Here is a 14,482-nt window from a genome sequence, read left to right as displayed (position 1 = left end):
TTTTTAAACCATAGTCTGGGGAACTTGCCCCAGTATGGTAGCAGTGGTTGGAGGTAATGACAAATAGGAATGTTATCAGTAGTCTTGAAAGTGAAGTTGGCAGTTTTATTAATGTGTTAAAGAGGGGGGGGGGCAGGAGGGGACACTGAGTTTTTTGTCTTAAGCATTTATAAGAATGGAGTTTTAATATTCTAAGCTATGGAGAAAACTGAGCAAGGAACAGATTTAGGATGGTAGGAGAGAGATATAGGAAACCTAGAGTTTAGTTTGTCCATAGAGAAGCATATAAGATGTCAAGTAATATTGCCACATAAGCATTTGGGTAGGTGGTATTTCAAATCATGAAGCTGGATGAGGTAACCTAGTAAGTGATTCTAGTAAAGAGTTCTGGGAAATGAATTCTAGTGAACTTTTGTTCTGTCCTGTTGTCTGGTATCTGTTTCTTAGCCAAGTTTTTCTCTCTTTTTTCCTCCTCTCTTTGAATACTTTATAAGTGAATTTGTGTTAAGTTGCTTATATCTATGATATAAGATAGTGCACTACACTGCTAGTCTTAAGATACAGCTAAAATTATTCAAACATGTTGTTCTTACATATTGCTTTGGACATTGTGAAGAACTATTTTCTATTTTTTAAATTTTAATTGACATATAACAATTATACATATTTATTGGAAATAGAGTTATAATTCAATACATGTTTACAATGTATAAGTTCAAATTAAGGTAATTAGCATTTCCCTCAAACAGTTTTATCATTTGTGTTGGGAACATTCACATAACTCTCTTCTAGCTCTTTATAATAATATATAAATTATTATAAACATAGTCACCCTGCCGTGCTGTTGGACACTAGAACTTATTCTTCCTATCAAAGTGTTTTGTTTTCCAGTGTCTGATCTCCCTCATCCCTATCCCTGCACCCTTCCTAGCCTCTAGTGACCACTTTATATACTTCCCATGAGATCAACTTTTTTATCTTGAATGTATGAGTGAGAACATATGATTTTTGCGGGGGGAGGGTACTGGGAATTAAACCCAAGTAAACTTCACCACTGAGCTATATCCCCAGCCCTTTTCATTTTTTGAGACAGGGTCTTGCTAAGTAGCTGAGGCTGGTCTCAAACTTGAAATCCTCTTGCCTTAGCCTTCCAAATTCTGGGAATACAGGAATGAGCATTACACCCAGCTGAATATGTGATATTGTATTTCTATGTCTGGCTTTTTTTTTTAATGAAATGTTTGCTGTGTGCTAGTAACTTTGCTAGATACTTCTCTGTATATTACCTCAGAGAAGTATTACCTTAAATTTTATGAAGAGTTGGTTGTATTTAAAGGGAAATAGTGATGTATCTGGCAGAGATACAGCTTTGAAGAAGATATTTTGCATGTGCTATTCTAAATTTCTATATACTATAAGCATATGTATATGAAATATATTTTTATATTATTGAGAATAAATGTGTAAAGGTTTCAGTTGATATTATACAGTAGGAAGAACACTGGATCAGGGAGTCTAGCATTGTTATTATCTAGCTATGGGAGAGGGACTTAGATTTCTCTTGGGTTCTATTTCCCATCTGTAGAATGTGATAGGACCAGGATATTAGGAGGAACTCAGGGAGTTTTCAACTGAAACATAGGTAATGATCAGTTATATTTTATGCCTCCATATCTATGTTGTCCAGTGTAGTAGCCACTGACCACAATTACCTGTGTAAATTAATTAAATAAAATTTAAAATATTTAGCTCCTCACTTTCATTTGACACGTTTCAAGTGCTCAGTAACCATTATATGGCTAGTAATTACCATGTTGAACAGGAAAGCTCTAGAGCATTTCGTTATTGCAGGAAGTTTTATTGGACAACATTGCTTTATATAACCATTTTTGTAACTTAACCTTTGAAATATCTAGTTAGATTTACTTGAGTTTAGAGGGTGTAATTTACTTTACCAACTTGTCAAATGATTGAAAATAGCAAAATTTTAAAATGATTTTGATATTTTCTAAAATTAAAACATGTTTAGCTCATTTTCATAGTATCATGTTTTTAAATAATTTAAGTTTATAATTAAAAGCTTTCATACATTTGGTATAACTTCTATTTGAACCTGTTAATAGAACTTTTATGTTTGACTCTATATAGTAACAAATACATTTGATAGTAATATAAGTTTTTAAAAATACTATCTATGATAAGAAATTATAAACTTTAATTAAAATTAAGTTAGAGTAGTTCCAGGACACAGAATTTTGTGGTTATAAAAGTTATTTTTCCTTTTTTCTGTTTCTCAATAGAAAAAAGGAATACATCGTTGTACAAAATGTAGACTGCAATTTTTGACATGCAAGGAGAAAATGGATCATAAGACACAGCATCATCGAACATTTATAAAACCTAAACAACTAAAAGGATTGCCTCCTGGAACAAAAGTGAGTTCAAATATGTTATATTTTAACATTTTGTATAATAAAAATTAGCTCTAACCTGGTTTTATCTATTAAATATGACTTTTTAAAAATGACTTCATATTTTTATTGACTAATTTTAGATTTCATTGTTTTTATGCTTAGAAAGGAAAGCTTTAACCATTGAGTTCAGTGGTGGGTACTATGTTGAAATGGCATTCCTTCATTAAAAGTGTACCTAGTTTAACTGTTCCTTGGATCAGGGGGTTGTTTCAATATTATATAGGCTATTTTTGAACTATGTCAGTTTTAGAAGCTAAACTCTAAGAGACTTGATATCAGGAATCTTATTTTATTTATCTTTGTATTCCCAGTGTGTGGCATAGTGCCTTGAATGCCAAAGGTTCTCAGATGTTTGTTGAAATTGTTATCATTTAGTCTACTCTCAGAGAAGCAAGTACTGCTGCTGGACAGCATTGTATTTTAAGTGAGCAAACACATGTCTGACTGCATACTGATGATTGTAATTTGCTTTTCCCTTTTTGCCTTATATACATCTGTTTTCTCTAACTTCTTTATGTACAGTCAGCTCTTAAATATTTGCTCCAGTGGAGGGAAACAGAGGCATGGATAATCCAAAGTGAAATAACCCCCAAAACATTTATATTTGGCTTTGGGTACTTACCTTTGAATGTGGGTATGTCTGGTACTTGAATTAAATAAAATAATATAAAGCCATGCTCTGAAGACTTAGAGCAAGAGAAGCTATCCAGCATTCTTCCCTGCAAACCATTCATTTCATGCTGGAACTAGACATGCAGAACACTAATGTAAGCAGTGCAGTCCTCTCTCATTTTTCCCCTTAATAATAATAATAATATTAATGATAATGATACTAAATGTTGTTACAACATCTTAGAATGAGGCTTTGAGTGTACTTTTCATACATTGTATTATTTAATCCATACAATCATTCAGTGAGTAGAAAAGGCAAATAGTGCCCTGTATTTTAGATATGAAGAAGTTTAAAGAGGATATCTTATTTACTCAAGATTACATGGCTTGGAAGGCATAATGTGAGATTCAACCTCAGTTCTTTTGATTCCTGACCTAGTGCTTTTGTATAATACCTAAGCACATGTTTCATAGGACTTCATCATAATCTGTTCCTCACATGCATGAGGAGAGTATAGTCAAGTGATCAATGAGAATGTTGGTAGGCAATTGACCTTTCTATTGTCAACTAAGAGATATAATTGAATATTTTCTATTTTGAACACTAAATGATAAATTTTGTGTTAGTTTCCTTTAAGAGAAGTCTCAATATTAAATTCTTCACACAGTGGAAAAAGTTGATTTAACTCTTTCTTATAACATTTTATAAGTATAAATCCAGGATAATGAGCCCATAAAGGAGAGGTCACATTTACTATAGATCTATTTGTTTTGTAGTTATGAAAGGGTGAGATCAGTCGGCCTTTCTAGAGTTATTTTTCAAGCTTTGTGAAACTTAGACATATATATGAATTTTTTAAAAATTATGTCACAGCATAAAAATAGCTATGAAATGTGCTCTTTTGATAGTCATACAATTTTTATTAACTCCTAATTACTCATTAATAACTGTGTTTAGACATAACTGATTTTACATTAAGTGAATAAATATCAAATTTAACTTTATTTATTTGTTTTGAACATTTGGAGTAAATAAGACTAAATACAATTGCAGTTTATGTGTACTCTTTCAAAATACTTGAAGTTTAAATGGTTTTTGTACAGTGATATTTTAATAGTAATATAGTGATTTTTTTTTGAAGTAAATATATTCTGCATTCTTGTAGGTTACTATTCGAGCTTCAGTTGAACCTCTTCAGTCAGGATCTTCACCTAAACCTTCCATTAATGCAAGCACTTCTACCCTTCAGCTCTCACCTCCAAGGACTAAAAATATAACTGCTAAAAATCCCACAAAATCGAATACAAGTAAACCTAATACAACCAAATACAATGCAAATAAACCTAATGGAAATAAGCCTAATGGAAGTAAATCTAAATACAAATAAAAAATCTCTAATATGCAAAAGAAACAAAGTACATTGGCTAATAGCAATAAAAAAAATCAAAGTTAATACTGCATTGAGGAACTTAAGGTGATGTTTTATTCCTAATATACAATACCAATTTAAATTTAAGTATAAAAACATTATACTTTAGTTAATTAGAATAGTAATATGGCTCTTACTGATTACTTTTGTTTTAAAATATATTTATACCATTTTCTTTGTGTCTCCACAAGGTGTTGTCGAGGCATTCACAAGTGCATTGAGTGCTGTTCTGAAATAAAAGATTTTGCAAACCATTTTCCTACATATGTCCACTGTAGCTTTTGCAGATACAATACTAGCTGTAGTAAAGCCTATGTAAATCGTATGATGAGGTAAGAAGAGTTAAACCTGTAAATTGACAACTAAAATTATAGTACAGGAAGTTTTTGTTTTGAAGCAAAGTTATCCCTATTAGAAACTAGTTTTTCTCCTCAAAGAGCCAAAAGGACCTAGCAGTAAGGAACTTCTAAGATACTATCTGATGTTATTTTCCAACATAGTAACTCAAGTAATTACTGGTCTTAAATTGTAAGAACGGTTAATTAAACTAATAAAATTAGGATAGGTTTGTTGGAAAAATAATTATTCTGTTTTTTTATTTTTCCCTATAGGTATTTAAAAATGGTGATTTTCAAATAAAACTTTAAGTGTTTTAAGCTTATTTAGCATACAAATAAATGTCCTCATTAGGAATATCCTCTTCAAATTAGTCACTTTGAGAGAAGCTGTCGTTTTGTGATGAAATCCAGTGATTACTGCTTCTGCTCATAGAGGAATAGCTGTACCTAAATTTATTGATAGTTGAAACTATTAACCTTTTATTCAACTAGTAGCTGTAGCTTTTTAATTAATAGCTAACATTATTGGAGGATTTTCAGTGATGTTAGGAACTTCATTGAATCTGGTTTTCTTTCTATGGTCCTTCATCTGTCAGGCCATCTATACATACATTTGTTCAGTAAAAAGGAGAGACTATTCTGGTTATGATGCCACCATTGGAATTCTTTTTCATTAATTCATTTAATTTATGTTGTTTAAGTACCTATCATTATACTATGCTAAGAAACCCCTTCAGAACCCACATTATTTTCATTTGTATTTCTTTAATAGGAGAATATTTTATTCTATCAGGGTGGATTTTTATCTTTAAAAATAGTTATTCCAGGGGCTGGGGATGTGGCTCAAGCGGTGGCGCGCTCACCTAGCATGCGTGTGGCCCGGGTTCGATCCTCAGCACCACATACCAACAAAGATGTTGTGTCCGCCAATGACTAAAAAATAAATATTAAGATTCTCTCTCTCTCTCTCTCCCTCTCTCACTCTCTCTTTAAAAAAAAATAGTTATTCCATTATAAATGTGATATACTGCTTATTCATAGTGAGTTTGTTCCATTTAAATAAACATTAGAATTAATGTATAACTGAGTTTCTTGGAGAGCATGACATAACCTCTGTTTTACTTTCTTATCATTATGAGATACTGCTTTTCCAGAATTCTCCTACCTTTCATGGCAACTTTAGCCCTTCTCTCTCAGTTTTTCTGCCTTGATGATTGGCCTACCTCCTGGTGTTTTGGCTTCTTTAGTGCCAGCACTTCACATCAGCTTTTAAGTTTTGGGTCCTCTTCATTTCTAGTCTCATCCTATATACTCTTCATTCCTTCTGAATTCTTATTACTCCATGATGTTCAGAGTTTTGACTCTTTTTGCCAGTCTAGCAGCATTCATCTAAATTTATAGTCATCGTGGTCCTCTGTTTCAAATCCTGTTCTTTTCTTTGTCTTCTACATTTTTATTCATGCTCACCTAGAATAAAAGCCAGTTTAAGTTTTCAGCCTCTTCCCCTTTCTATCTTTATGTATGCTCAATTCTAGAATACAAGAGTTTATTTATTCATTCTGACTTTATAATCTTTAACTTTCATTAGACCTATCTCTTTATTTTTCTTTTTAAAGACCTCCTTATTTTTACCTACAGTGTTTGTTTAATCCTTTTTCAGTACCCTAAAGATTTTATTTTCATCTTTCAGTTGTTAACCCAACTTATTAATTGCTCAATTGAAGGTCATCTTTTTCATTTTTCCTAAAAGCTAGCTCTTTTCAACTCCAAATATTTTTCTTCATCCAGATATTAATCTCAGAAATTAAGCTTGTCCCATTTCTCCATAGCCAGTTCTATCTTTTATCTCCTTCAATTCATCATAAACTAATTCACTTAAATTGTATCTTCATCCCTATCTCACTATTGGTCTTCTGCTTATAAAAACTTTCAAGGTTTTGTTTCATTAATTTTAGGATGAGGGAGCTGTGTCCTTCCTGCATATTTTCTTTATTTCTTGTCTGCCTTTTTCCATCAACATTTTTCAAAATGTTTGTTACCAGCTTAATTGTGACTCATTCCTTTACCATTTTGAGTATCATCCCTACCTATCAACTAACACTGACCCTTTAAAGATTATTGTATCATGTACTTATCACCACACTTTTCCTCTTTTTTCATTCTTTACTCCTTAACTTTATTTTTAACGTTGTTGCCACTCACTTTTGAAACGTTTCTCTTTAGTCTCTATTAAGAGGTTAATACAATTTTTCTTCTTTTTAGGTAACACCTCTCTTTCATTGCCTGTCTCCAACTGTTTATAGTCCCTTTCTTAGTAATTTTAGCACTTGCACTTTCAGCTTTCAACTTGAAATCTTAGAATTTCAATCTTTTGTTTTTCTAAGATCCAAATCTGTGTTTCTAATTATTTTGTAGATGCTTTTACCCTAGACCCACTGGCACCTCAATAGAACAACAACAACAACAACAACAAAAGCCAAATATTATTATCTGTCTCAGATTCACATTACTACCATCCCAACTTTTTAAGTTCCATCTCTTTCAGGGCACCATTTTGTGTGAATGTTTAGCTCCAGCTAGAAATAATTTACTGCTCCAAGTTTCTGAAACTCAAGAAGTTCTTTGGATTCACTGTGCATCATGGCTTCCTGAGATTGCCTCCCAACCACTGCAATATCTGATACTCCTATTGCTCTAAACCAGGCCCCATTATATTTTCCCCTAGTATACTTCTGGGTAGAATGCTAATCTCTTATTCTGTTCAAAACACAAAGCTACCTAAGGATGTCTTTTATTTTGCCCTTAATTTCTAAAGGATCAAATTGGAAAGTATTTTGTGTTTCTTAAACTAAGGTTCATCTGGCCTTCCTTATCCCATTTATCATAGGTTTCCTTCCTGTCCTGAAGAACTTCCAAATCCATTATATCTCCAACCATTTGCAGTTGGCTCAAGACATTCTTCTTACCCTTTTGCAAACCACCCAAACCTACATTTTATTGTCATCACATATACTCCTTATTCATTGTTAGCTCCTTTCTCTTTTTTTTTGTTTTGTTTTTCCTTTATTGATACTGTTGTTTCCTTTGCCTTCTCACTGAGTAGCACACCCTTATTTCTACTTATTGCAGATACTTGATCTAGGTTTGAAGTTTTTATGAAGGGAAGCTTCATTTCTCCAAAAGATGTGTACATTCAGTTCTTACCCTATACCATACCAACTCTGTAGCCTTTCAAGTAGTCTTTTTCTTTCTGGTCTCATACCTGCCCAGTCTTCTATAAAGAGACACTGATCCTCATAAGTTGGCTAATCTTTTCTAAAGTATTTTTCTTCCCATACTTATTTTATATAGTAGTTTTTTCTTATTCTTTATTAGTCCCCATGACACCCTGTCCTTCCCTCTCAGTTCATCTTTCAAATGTCTGGTCAATTCTTTTGAATTGTGTACCATTCATCTGATCTGCCTTTCATTTTGTTTGTGTATGTAGAATCTCCTTGAGAAGTGGTCTTTGTATTTATCATATCACTTACTACTTTATAAACTATAAATGATAATCATTATTTATAATTAGAAGAGGCCCCAAACATAATCTCAAAGAAGAGATTAAAAAATCTTGAAGCTGTTGAAACATCTTTAAAGTCAGACTCTTTGAAGGAAACAGATCATTAACTTCATAATTATAAATTATTTTTTAAAAATAGTATTACTGGGGTCAGTTTTTTGAATTATTGTACTTTGCTAATAGCTTGTAAGTGGTAATCGAAATCACCTGAGAAAGTAAAAATTAACTACTATATAATCTTACTGTTATTCCTCAAAAAAGATATATGAGACAACTTTTTTTTCTACATGTAAGAGAATTAAGTTAATGGACATTACTAATATCTCTTTTTAATAGTATTTATATCACCCAGATTCATTTTCACAAATACTGATTATTACATACTAGGAAGGTACAGTTTGTGTTTTAGTCAAAAGACCTGACAAGAACAATTAGAGAAGGAAAAGTTTATTTTGGAGCTCATAGTTTTAGAGGTCTCCGTCTGTAGATGGTTGACTCCATGGGCCTGGGCCTGAGATGAGGCAGAATATCATGGTGGAAGCAAATGGTGGAGGAAAGCAACTGGGAACATGGCATCAGGAAGGAGAGGCAGAGCACTCTCATGATCACAAAATATATATCCAAAGACGAGCCTCCAGTCACACCCTACCTGCCTACAGCTACCACCCAGTTAATCCCTATCTGGGATCAATGCACTGATTATGTTAAGGCTCTCATAAACTAGTTGAGTCATCTCTAAACTTTCTTGCATTGCTCACACATGAGCTTTGGGAGGCATATGAAACCATACAGTTTTCTAGAAAGTGTGATAGGCAGGTAGTATTGGGGGTCAAGTCCTTGCTGTTAATTTTTGCTAATTAGTAGGAGAAATATGTTTACCTAGGTTAATGTGATAAGCAGATGACTATGCGAGCACAGAGAAGGTAAGAATAAATTCTTTAAATAAGAAGTAGAGAAGACTTTCTATAAATGACATTTCTCTTAGGCTTTGAAGAAAGATGTTAAACATTTCCAAGTAAAACAAAAGCTGTTGTAATGATTTGTTCCTGTACACAGAGTTCTGTGTCACTGTTGATTTTTTTCTTGCATTAATTTATGAATATATATTCATTCCACATTTATTTAATAGCATTTATTCTGTGTCAAACCATCTTCTTCTCTTTCACTCAACCATGAATTCTAGGGCAGGCGACTTACCACTCTAGTTATTATATCATCATTCTACAGTTTACTGTCTTAAATAGTAGGTATACCATCAATATTGTTGGATGTTAAGGAAGTCATTCCTTTTGTGTTTCTCAGAAAGTTAAGTTGTTTCTTGCATGGAATCAAGATTATTAAGGAAAATATGGTCAAAGAGGGATTTTGTCCTCAATTTCCTTGAGGTATAATTTATACCTAATAAAATTTACCTATTTGTGAAGAACAATTCAATGAGCTTTTGGTAATTATAGTCATGCAGTTGGGTAGCAGGTTTTTTAGACCTACGTCTTAACACTGTATTTTTACTGTATTGAATAAAAGTCTTAGCCTTTTCTATTTTCTTAGGTGTGTTTCTGTATTTCTATCAACTTTGTGGAAATAGGGAAGAAAGGTAGCTTTTTCCTCCTTTTTATTTGTGAGTTGTGATTCATTTTTCCATTCTTACATTACAAAAAATTGCAGTTGTAGAAGTTATGTAGTAAATACAGATGAGTCAAAGAGGCAGTATAAATGCTTTTTTTTCCCCAAAGATAGGGAACTCTAAATCATAACTGGATTCAGACAACTAAAAATTTAATTAGGAACATTTGTAGATATTTGGTTCAAGTTATAGATAGATGTGGAAGCCATCAAAAAGACCCTAAAATATAATTTTTCTCCTTATCAAAGAATAAATAAAAACAGTATATTTATTTGAAGAGAAAAAACTTTAAATGTCATTAAAAAATAACTTATTTTGAACTGAACCTGGTGGTACATACTTGTAATCCCAGTGACTTAGGAGGTTGAGGCTAGAGGATTCCAAGTTGGAGGCCAGCTCATCAATTTATGAGAGACCTAGTCTAAAAATAAAAAGGGCTGGAGGTATATTTCACTGGTAGAGCACGCTGGGGTTCAATCCCCAGTAAACCTGCCTCCCAGTCTTGGACTCATTCCTCTAAAAAAACAATGATTTATATAATTTTTTGCACACAATTTCAGGGCTTCCCAACCCCCTGATCTCTCTAAAAACTGTGTTTTTGTGATAATATCTTAAATTCATAAATCTCCAAATAATAGTTACCCTAGCTTGAAGAAATGATATTTGAAATCTTCTGAGGCTGTTTTCTAGGGATTATATTTAGCCAGAACATTTCTGTTCCTTTACATACAGGCATCACTGATGTGAGTAGCCATTTATCTAGTTTGTTGGCTACTGCTTTTCAAACTTTAATTTATGTAAGAACCACTGAAAAACTTGTTAAGGCAGTTTCCTGGATCCCACTGCCAGAGATTAATTCAGTAGGTTTGTGAAGAGCCTAAGATTTTGCATTTCTAAATAAACTCTCAGGTGATGGTGATACGGTTTTCTGTGACTTTCAGATATAGTGTGCTAAACTACTTCTGGTTTTCTAGTACAGAAAGCTTTCCTTATTGGCTACAATGTTTGGTTAATGGTTTTTTGTTCTGTGATTAGAGGAAGCATTAAGTTATGAGTTCTGCTTTTTTTCTTAAACCTCTACTAACAATTACAAAGAACTGTCTAGATGTTTGAATTTACAGATGGTAAAGAGTAATATTTAGCTGAAATAGTGTGTACTTTCCAGATCAATTGAATTCTGTTCCCCTGTCTCTATACCAGCATGCTAAGATTATTAAAAAGTTATTTTCAAAAAGTTGATTTCTAATAATAATTCAGATTGTAGCAAAATTAATTTGTTAATAAAAATTTAGAATTGTTTTAAATGTATAATAAATGAAAAATTTAGTTTGTTTTTTAACTCTTTGAGCATTTCCTTTTTACATAATGGTGAGGTATTGATCATCTAAGTATATGCTTAGGGAAAAAAGTATGTGTCATTAGGAATTAAAAGCAAAATGGAATATCAGATCAAATGTTAAATTAAACAGAGTTAATGGTTCAGTATTTATTCTGTAGTCTTTTAAAAACTAGAAACTTAAGTACAGACTTGAAATATGTTTATAAATTAATATAATTATTATTATGAAATAATATAATTCTATACTAAAATTATTAAAATGTCTTCTGTCTCTCCAGCTTTCACAGTAGTCTTCCAAGTAAAAGGTTTTGTATATTTAAGGAGCATTCTGAAGATCTCAGGTAACTAGTTGATTTTTTTTAATTCTTTCTACTAAACAATGGTTATAATTTACATTCTTTCTTGCATAAGAAATTTATTGAAATATAATTCACATGCTGTACAATATGCATTTAACAATAAAATTAATAGGTTATGGTATTGTGCTATATTATACTATACAGTATAGTATAGCATCCAAACCTATAATAGGTTATAATATTATACTGTACTGCTGCTGTACAGCAATGACCACAATTAATTTTAGTACATATTGGTCATTCCAAACAGAAACCCTTTCCCCATTCATTAGTGGTTATCCCCATTTCTTTTCAACTCTCCCCATTACTAAGCAATCATGAATCTACTTTGTGCCTATGTAGATTAGTTCATTCTAGATATTTTCTACAAATGGAATGATAGACTGTGTATGTAGTCTTTTCCAACTGCCTATAAAGGTTTATGTATATTGTAGCATGCATGTATGAATGCTTCATTTTTCAAAGTGCTGAATGATATTCCATATTATGAATATGTCATAGTTTAGCCATTCATTCAGTTCATTTTCACTTTAGGTTGTTATAATGCTACATTGTGAACATTTACATATTAATTATTTAAGGACATGTCTTTTTATTTTTCTTTAGTATATACTTAACATTAAATTTGCTGGATTTTATAGTACATTGATCCTTTTGAGGAACTGCTAAATTGCTTTTCAAAGTAGCCTCATTATTTACATTCCCACCAGCAGTGTATGAGGGTTCTAGTTTCTTCACAATCTTTTGTAACATTCAGTATTATATCTTTTTTGTTATAGTCATCCTAGTTGCTAGGAAGTGCTGTATCATTGTGGTTTGCACTTTTAAATTAAACTGTCTGGGAGTGCCAGTTTGGAAATCTGAGTGATTCCTAATGGATATTATATTGTTCCTTATAAGACCTGAGATATGCCATTAATCTCTTGGTAAATTTATTTCATTGGTGACAAATGGTGTCAAGATGAAATTCTCATGCATTTGCATTGTAAAATGAAAGGAAAAATCAGGCCCACCAACAATATTTGAATATCAAAAAGTTACTTAAGATACCTATTAAAGTGACGCTGTTAATTTTTGAAGCACATATATGAAACCACTGAAATTCTTGAAATCAGTAGTCTTCATAATTCTTTTTTGTTTGTTTCTTTTTCAAATAGAAGTATACATCTTAGCTTCTGTAAAGAAACTATGGATGAATGTTGATAATTAGCATTGGTTATACCACACACTGAATTCAAAATCCATTGAGCACCATTTTTTAAAATTCTGATTTCCTTTGTTTCTTTTTCTTTGTTTATTTTCTGCTTATGTTGCTATTCTCCTTGAAATAACAATATCTTTGTTCCACCAAACTAATTTATTGATAGGTATAGCCAAAGACTTGTTTGATGCTTTGGGTTCATGGAAAAGGAGGAAGAGGGAATGGCATTATATCTTAGGATCTTTGTGTTTATTATCTCCTATGCATAGTTTACTCTTTCCCAGATATTATATGGTTACTCCTTTATCTCCACTCTGACAGTGATCCTTTCCTTAATTACTGCATTTGAAATTGTATCCACTCCCCCCATGCTTCACTCTAGCACTTTTACCTCCTTTTAATATTTTTTTTTCATAGTGCATTTGCAATACTGTATATTTTACTTTTTGTTTGTCTGTGGTCTGTGTTCTCTTACTACATTCTATGTGGCTTGTGGTTTTTTTTTGTTGTTGTTGTTGTTGTTGTTCATTTGTTTTTGTTTTTTTAAGCCTAGCATATAGTAGGCATTCAGTAAATATTTGTTGAATAAATTAATGTATATGGAAAAAATATGTATTTGGACAAAAGGTCCCATTTATGATGCTGAGCCAGTAGCTCACAGGAAGATAAAAAATAATGGTTCAATATTAAAACTTTTAGTCTCATTAGAGTGTTTATTGTATTCAGAGAAATTGATTGTTACTTGAGGTACTGCCTTAATAAAGACTTTTATAAGAATGAATAGGATTTATTGCATTTTAAAAATTAGATTTTAATTTGATTTTTACCTCATTGTTGTCTAGCTCAGTTGTGTGTTAGTTTTTTAAACAAATTATCTGATTTTTTAAAGGTCTGGAGTGTTTTTCTCTCAACTACCATTATGTCTCACATTGGAATTGGTCAATTTCTGTGAGTGGAACTTAGCATATTTATAAAATTCCATATCCCCCAATCTTTGTAATTACTTATTGAAATGGAATACTTTTTATTGTGTATATTATGTGTATTATGCATTTATCATGTATGTATTGTAGCAGGTTCTGTGTAGATGATAGGGATAAAGCAATCTTGGAACTAGCCTTCAGGGAATGTTGTTCATTAGGTGGGAAATAAAGTATGAACAGAAGTAACTATGGATTTTAATAAGTGCAATAAGTTATTTCAGAGAAGTGAGAGATTACTTGGAATGATCTGGATAGGAATTAGGTTTACTTTGTTTTTAAGGATGAGTGTTTTTTTTTAAACTGGCAGAAGAAGCAGAGGGATCTTCTAGTTGGCGAAAATAGCACAAAAGTGCAGAAATGAAAAAGAGAAGACATACAGAAAGTATGGCTAGTAGTAAATGGATGGAACATGATGTTTGTGTGATAGTAATGGATTAAAGTCTGTAGCAACAATTTTGAGCTTACAATCATATTGGAATGCATTGAAAATTAAACTTAGGAAATTTGGACTTAATTCAGAGGGCACTGGAGAACCATTAGTGTTTTGTGTAGATTAAAGT

At 32.0% G+C, this 14,482-nt stretch overlaps 1 pseudogene; it reads left to right on the top strand.

The window, feature by feature from the left end:
• The window catches only part of LOC143639943 (zinc finger protein 280D-like), a 54,402-nt pseudogene that overhangs the window by 37,030 nt on the left and 2,890 nt on the right, over positions 1 to 14,482 (top strand).

Source organism: Callospermophilus lateralis, unplaced genomic scaffold (assembly GCF_048772815.1).
Source record: "Callospermophilus lateralis isolate mCalLat2 unplaced genomic scaffold, mCalLat2.hap1 Scaffold_101, whole genome shotgun sequence".
Lineage (NCBI taxonomy): Eukaryota > Metazoa > Chordata > Mammalia > Rodentia > Sciuridae > Callospermophilus > Callospermophilus lateralis.
The sequence above is the reverse complement of the archived record's forward strand: the minus strand, read 5'-3'. Positions and strand labels throughout refer to the sequence as shown.